Source organism: Homarus americanus, unplaced genomic scaffold, assembly GCF_018991925.1.
Source record: "Homarus americanus isolate GMGI-L3 unplaced genomic scaffold, GMGI_Hamer_2.0 scaffold30108, whole genome shotgun sequence".
NCBI lineage: Eukaryota > Metazoa > Arthropoda > Malacostraca > Decapoda > Nephropidae > Homarus > Homarus americanus.
Window position 1 is genome coordinate 2,082,482 of NW_024748109.1, and position 7,855 is coordinate 2,090,336.

Genomic DNA, 7,855 nt, shown 5'->3' on the forward strand with positions numbered 1-7,855 from the left:
ACAATGATAATAATGCACACCGCCCGACGCTTCACGAGATACCAGGAGACGGAATGGGGGAGGGGGGAAGGAGGGGCGGTGTCCAATCCCAGTAAAAAGAAAAAAAATCACGACTCGGACTATCACTGCCATGTGTAGCGCCACACAGCACCTGTAACATGTCAGGAGAGTTGCCCCAGAATCACAAAGGTTCGCACGTTTAAGTTTTCTTCACACATAAAGCCACAATAATGCAACAAACTGGCTCACTTAAACTACTGTACTGCACGTATAAAAAACCCATTATGGCACTAAAACTGTACAGAGACTCGACTTTATCTTGGTGCGTTTTCTAATTCCTTGTTTGATAATTAAAAGTTACATTACGAATCACTGAGAATCTTGGCCCCGGGTTCTAAGAGAAAGTTATGTTAATGTTCACCTACCGTTTAGGTCTAATTTATAAGTGTGCGTTTATGGTATAGTCTCAGTGCAATTTGGACGCCATTTTTGTCGTAGTATTTGTTATCAGATTCGAGGTGTTCTTAAATCCTAATTTTTGGAGAATAAATCTGACGTCCGAATCTTTGAGGGGTGCTGGGGGGAGGGGGAAGGGGTGTTAGTGTGCTGGGGGAGGTGAGAGGGGGAGGGATTGGGAGGGAAGGGGTGCAAGTAGTGTGTTGGTGGAGGTTACTACGCTCCACCGGCCACTGTCCCTCCGGCACCATCCGCTTCCTGACTACTCAATCGTGCCAACACGCTACCGGTGATACCCGTGTCAGTCTTTCCCAATAGCGTGTCACCCAACTGTCCAACTTTCGCAATACTCGCACCACCTTCTGAGAGAGAGAGAGAGAGAGAGAGAGAGAGAGAGAGAGAGAGAGAGAGAGAGAGAGAGAGAGAGAGAGAGAGAGAGAGAGAGAGAGAGAGAGAGAGAGAGAGAGAGAGACTGATCGTACCCATTTCAGTCGAACACACTGTTGGTACAAAGTGAAGCCATACTACTGTGCAGACTAACTGACACACACACACACACACACACCTACTATAAATACCGTGGCACCCAACTAACAACCAGCATTTCTACATATATAACTGTTCAAGACTCAAGCGATCCCTGAACACTGCACCACCAAGACTGCACGTCATCACGGTCCAACCAATTAACGAATGGCTTCTTGCGGACCAATCAGAAGGTCAGTTACAAACGATAATTAATTATTTTTTATGAATATAGTAGTTTTTAAATTATACCATATTTATTGTAATTTTAAGTATGAGAAGATGTCTAGAGCTAATGTCGTTTTATTCTACTTTTTAACCCCTTGAGTACGATGCCAACCTCTGAGTACGATGTCAACCCGTGAGTACGATGCCAACCCCTCGAATACGATGTCAACTACTTGAGTACAATGCCAAACCCTTGAGTACGATGCCAAACCCCCTCCCCGAGTACAATAAATAAGATAACTCAACACCCTGAGTAAAGTATCACCTTACTAAGGGGATTAAGACAATGCTGTACATATGACTTCTTCTCTTTTTACCGGATTAGCCCACCAAGGCACAGGTCAATGACCCACATCAGGGCCTGGGCAAAACCACCTAGAAGAGAAGGCTTGGGTCTCCCTCGCAAATCTGATGATGACGTCACAACTGAAGGCCGACAACGCCAGTCGCCTAAAACACTTTGTGAGAGAGTGGAGGCACTTATCGGTCTGCTTTATTCTCATTTCTCTTTTTCTGGACTGGCTTTCATCAAAGGTAAGACTTGGACATGTTAATCTTCTTGTTTAGTATGGGTAGAGGTGATCATAGATCTGAATTAATTAATTTAGAGTAGTTAAATGATGAATATAATTCAGCGTATGTTTTTCGTCGTCATGCCATTGTTAGCTTCCGGTAGCTCACAAACAGTGATGTATTGGATAGATTTATATATAATATACCAAATTCCAACCATATATAAATGGCTTCAAAGATATTACACGGGTTTAACTAAGTACTAGTATTTGTTTTCATCGAGTATGAACACGTGTTGTTTATACCATAGATGCACCAGACATGAGGTTGATTATTATTATTAATCAAATGATGGCCATGATTATGTAACCATAATCAAATCATAATAAAATATTTAAAGAGTAATAATCAATTATTAAAAATGAGATGAGTGTATCCTAATTGCAACTTATAGACTACATTCACAGATGAAGATCATTGTGTTATGTTGTGTTCAGAGATGGAGTTGTAGTATTTAAATTTAGTACCCTGTTGTAGCCTATGTAAATTTTAATGGTTCCCCCATTGGTACTGAAGTTAATACAAATTCTACCTTATATAAAAATGCTGCAGTGTAATCACCCTTAAAGGTTTCCATTAAATTGATAATTGATTTAACACCTTAAATTTAATGTAAAGTACGATGTTATTAACAATATTACTTTTTCTGTGTAATAAGCATTTGTCACTTTATTTTCCCCCTAAGCTCATGTAGGTACAGTCAGGAAGATGTTGCCCTTACATACAGTCTATTTGATTATGTAAATGAGACCAGAGGTTGATTTATATTTGATTTGCATTACGTCAATTGCAAAATCAAATTATGAAAAATAATGTTATGAGCATTATATTACTAAATAAATTTGTACATAATGAAAATGATTCAATGTAACAGAAATAACTTGATTGACTTGTACTTGGCTTCAGTGAATATAAATTATTTATTGGATACATTGATGTTTTCTTTATAGCTAATTCAGTGTTGATTTTATGTATAATCATGAATCAGAAAGTAGACTAATGTGCTATATTTAGTCAATATAATTCCTTCAACACTACACAGAGAATGTTACAGCCTGGCAACCACAGTTTATGTAAATATGACTCGGAGAGAGAGCGAGCAAGCAGTCGCCGCCCCCTATAGCCTTGGCCTGGGGGCGAAATAATAATAATAATAATAATAATAATAATAATAATAATAATAATAATAATAATAATAATAATAATAATAATAATGATAATAATAATAATAATAATAAAGGACCATAAATAAAATAAATAAATAAAATATGGTTAAAATATCGTACTCAATGGGCTAATTTATCGTACTCAATGGGCTAATTTATCGTACTCAGTGGGCTAATTTATCGTACTAATGCGTTAATTTATCGTACTCAATGGGCAAATTCATCGTACTCAACGGGTTAATTTATCATATTCAATGGGCTAATTTATCGCACTCAATGGGTTAACTTATCGTACTCAATGGGCCAATCCATCGTACTCAATGGTCTAATTTTTCGCATTAATTGGACTAATTTGTCATACTCAATGGTTAATTTATCGTATTCAATGGGCTAATTTATCGTACTCAATGGGTTAACTTATTGTACTCAATGGGCAAATTCACCGTACTCAATGGGTTAATTTATCATATTCAATGGGCTAAGTCATCGTACTCATGGGATTTAGTCCATGTACTCAGGTGGTCAAGTTATCTCACTCATTTAGCTGATTCCCTGCACTCTCGCTGGGGTTAACATTATCAATGGCTGAAGACACACAAATGAACACTCGAACACACTGTAAACACTCTGACCACACTGTAAACACTCAGAAATCACTATAAACACTGAGAACACTGTAAACATTAGGACAATACTGTAAACACTAAGGCAACACTGTAAACACTAGGACAACACTATAAAACTAGTACAACTCTGTAAACAGTCTGATAGCACTGTAAACATTCGAAATATAATGTAAACACTAACACACTGTAAAAAACACTGACAACACTGCAAGAACACTGACAACACTGTAAACACACTGACACCACTGTAAGCACTGACAACACTGTAAACACCCTAACCCAGCAAACAGTTTGACATCACTGTAAACACTATTGATAATACAGTAAACAAAGTAACAAGGCTGTAAACACTGTGACACCATTGAAAACACTCGGACCACTGTAAACACTCGGACAATATTGTAAACATTTGGACAACGCTGTAAGCACTCTAGCAACACAGTAAATATACTGACACCAATGCAAACACGCTGACTACATTGTAAGCACTTGGATACATTGTAAATACTAGAATAACACTGTAAACACCAGGACAACACTGTAAACACCAGGACAACACTGTAAACACCAGGACAACACTGTAAACACCAGGACAACACTGTAAACACCAAGACAACACTGTAAACATCAGAACAACACTGTAAACACCATGACGACACTATTAACACCAGGACAACACTGTAAACACTATGACGACACTATTAACACCAGGACAACACTGTAAACACCATGACGACACTGTTAACACCAATACAACACTGTTAACATCAGAACAACACTGTAAACACCATGACGACACTGTTAACACCATGACAGCACTATAAACACCGGGACAACACTGTAACATGGTTGACGTAGTATTTCTCCAGAAGACAAGTTGGCAGAGGATGCAATTTTGTATGACTTCAGATCTTTTCAAAATATTCTTGAAGTTTTACCTGAGTACGATGTTTAATCCAATAGGACGGTGATTTTACCCCTTGAGGACGGTGATTTAACCCCTTGAGAACGGTGATTTAACTCCTTGAGAACGCTGATTTAACCCCAATTGTCCCACCCCCCCCCCGTATCAACAAACCCCATGTCCCCAACCTTCGTCAATAGAATCAACCCCACGTGTCCTCAAACCTCCGTTAGTACCATCAACCCCCCAGTGTCCACAACCTCACCCCGTATCCCTGGCCCCCATTCCCTCCACTAAAGAGCCACACAAATAGAGACTAACCCTATTGTGATGGTCCCTTTTCTCGCCATCAACATAGTTTAATTGCCCATAAAAAGAGTTGAGCAGTTTTTGTGTATATACTTGGTGCACCGCTAGACCAGTGGACCAGGTTACCAGCCACCTTGGGGGAGGAATGTGTGGCTCTCTCTCTCTCTTACTACTACTACTACTACTACTACTACTACAACTACAACCACGTCACTGTTAAGCATGTTAATGGTGAATGATTAGTTTGTTTAATTATTTCTACTAATTATTATTATTGTTATTATATAGTGATCGTGAAATCTACAAGGGCAGATCAAACACCACAAGCCAGGCATTTGATTCCTCTCCGCCTCACTCGTATGATTATATTCTTTAACTACGTACGACACAAACCTGGCCGTTATAACAGGGACCAAAATTCCTCCCAGTTTGTTACCAAATATCTGTCCCTCTGCCTCTTAGTTCAGGAGGAGTCAGAATGTAACACAAGAAACATTTAAGAGTGTGTACTGCAAATCGGATCCGTTTATCTGTAATATGATACGATAGGGAAGGAAGGGGGAGAGATGTGGTGGAGGAGAGGGAGAGAGGTGTGGTGGGGGAGAGGGAGAGGTGGTGTGGGGGGGAGAGGGAGAGGTGTGGTGGGGGAGAGGGAGAGGTGGGGTGGGGGAGAGGTGGGGGTGGGGGAGAGGGAGAGGTGGGGTGGAGGAGGGAGAGGTGGGGTGGGAGAGAGGGAGAGGTGTGGTGGAGGAGAGGGAGATGTGGTGGGGGAGGGGGAGAGATGTGGTGGAGGAGAGGGAGGGTGTGGTGGGGGGGGGAGAGGTGGGTGGAGGAGGGGAGAGGGTGGGTGGGGAGAGGGAGGGGGGGAGGGAGAGGGAGGATGGTGGGGAGAGGGAGAGATGTGGTGGGGGAGGGGGAGAGATGTGGTGGAGGGGGTGTGGTGGAGGAGAGGAGAGGTGTGGTGGAGGAGAGGGAGAGGTGTGGTGGAGGAGAGGGAGAGGTGTGGTGGGGGAGAGGAGAGATGTGGTGGAGGAGAGGATGTGGTGGGGGAGGGGGAGAGATGTGGTGGAGGAGGGAGATGTGGGGGGAGACGGAGAGATGTGGTGGGGGGAGAGGGGAGGGGTGGGTGGGGGGAGGGGAGGATGTGTGGGAGAGGGAGGGTGAGATGGTGGAGGAGAGGGGAGATGTGGTGAAGAGGGATGTGGTGGAGGGGAGGTGTGGGGAGGAGGGGGGGTGGGGGGGAGAGGGAGAGGTATGGTGGGGGAGAGGGAGAGTATGGTGTGGGAGAGGGAGACGTGGTGGGGAGAGGGAGAGATGTGGGAGGAGAGGGAGGAGATGTGGTGGGGGGAGGGGAGAGATGTGGTGGGAGGAGAGATGTGGTGGAGGAGAGTGGTGGAGGGAGAGAGAGGTGTAGTGGGGGAGAGGGAGAGATGTGGGGAGGGGAGAGATGTGGTGGGGAGGGGAGAGATGTGGTGGAGGAGGGGGAGATGTGGTGGAGGAGAGGGGAGAGGTGTGGTGGGGGGAGAGGGAGAGATGGGTGGAGGAGAGGGGAGGAGAGGAGGAGGTGGAGGGGAGAGGGAGGTGGGTGGGGAGATGGGAGGAGATGTGGTGGAGAGGAGATGTAGAGGAGAGATGGGTGGAGAGAGGGAGAGATGTGTGGGGAGAGGGGAGAGATGTGAGAGAGGGAGAGATGTGGTGGAGAGAGGGAGATGTGGTGGAGAGAGGGAGAGATGGTGGAGAGAGGGAGATGTGGTGAGAGGATGTGGGGAGAGGGTGTGTGCTGGGGAGGGGGAGATGTGGTGGAGAGAGGAGATGTGGTGGAGAGAGAGAGATGTGGTGGAGAGAGGGAGATATGTGTTGGAGGAGAGGGAGGGGTGGGAGAGGGGAGGGGGTGAGAGGAGAGAGGAGAGATGTGGTGGAGGAGAGTGGTGGAGAGAGGCAGAAGTGTGTTGGAGGAGAGGGTGTGCTGGGGAGGGAGAGATGTGGTGGAGGAGGGGGTGTGGTGGGGAGGGGAGAGTGGTGGGGGAGAGGGAGAGGGGTGTGGTGGGGGAGAGGGAGAGGTGGTGGGGGAGAGGGAGGGTGTGGTGGAGGAGGGGGAGAGGAGAGGAGATGTTGGGGAGAGGTGTGTGGGGAGTGGGAGATGTGGTGGAGGAGAGGGAGATGGGTGGAGAGAGGGAGAATGTGTTGGAGGAGAGGGAGAGGTGTGCTGGGGAGGAGAGATGTGGTGGAGGAGAGGAGAGGTGTGGTGGAGAGAGGAGATGTGTTGGAAAGAGGAGGATGTGGTGGAGGAAAGGGAGAGATGTGGTGAAGGAGAGGGAACGATGTGGTAAGGAGAAGGCGAGGTGTGCTGGGGAGGGGGGAGAAACAGCGGGAGAGATGGAGTAGAGAGGGGAGGACAGATAGGGTGTGGAGGAAAGATGGGATGGAGTGGGAGTAATGAACTGGAGGGAACGATAGATGAAGTAGGGAAGGAAGGAGTGATGGAGTGGAGAGAAGGTCTGAGGTAGAGTTCCCTCCTTGACTCAGCTGGAGGTGGATCAAGTCCCATCGTCCCTAATGAAATGCTAACAGCTGATGTCTATCGCTATCGGGGGATGAATCTACCACCGGTTATGGCCACAACACTCGTAGAAACTGTCAGATGTTTGGTGATGGGAGGAGGGGGGGGGGAGGAGGAAGGGAATGGAGGGGGAAGAGGTTAGAGAGTAGGAAGAGGGGAGTGAGGAGGAGAAGGGTACTAGAAAGAGTAGGAGAGGAAGGGAAAGGGGGAGGAGGAATGGGAGAAAGAGGGGAAGAGGGTTAGGAGACGAGCAGGAGGAAGAGAGGGCGAGAAGTGGAGGAGAAGAGATGTGGAGAGGAGAATAATGGGGTGGAGAAGGGGAGGAATGAAAAGTGGAGAGAGAGAGAAGATGGTAGGGAAAGGAGATCAGAGAGAGGTGAGGAGGGAAAGGAAGGGGAGGAAAGGAGAGTGAGGAGAGAGCAAAAGATGACTAAGGGAGGAGCGAAGCTGATGACCCTAGATTGGTCAACTTGACATACTGTAGAGGTCACAAAGTCCGGTGATCGGG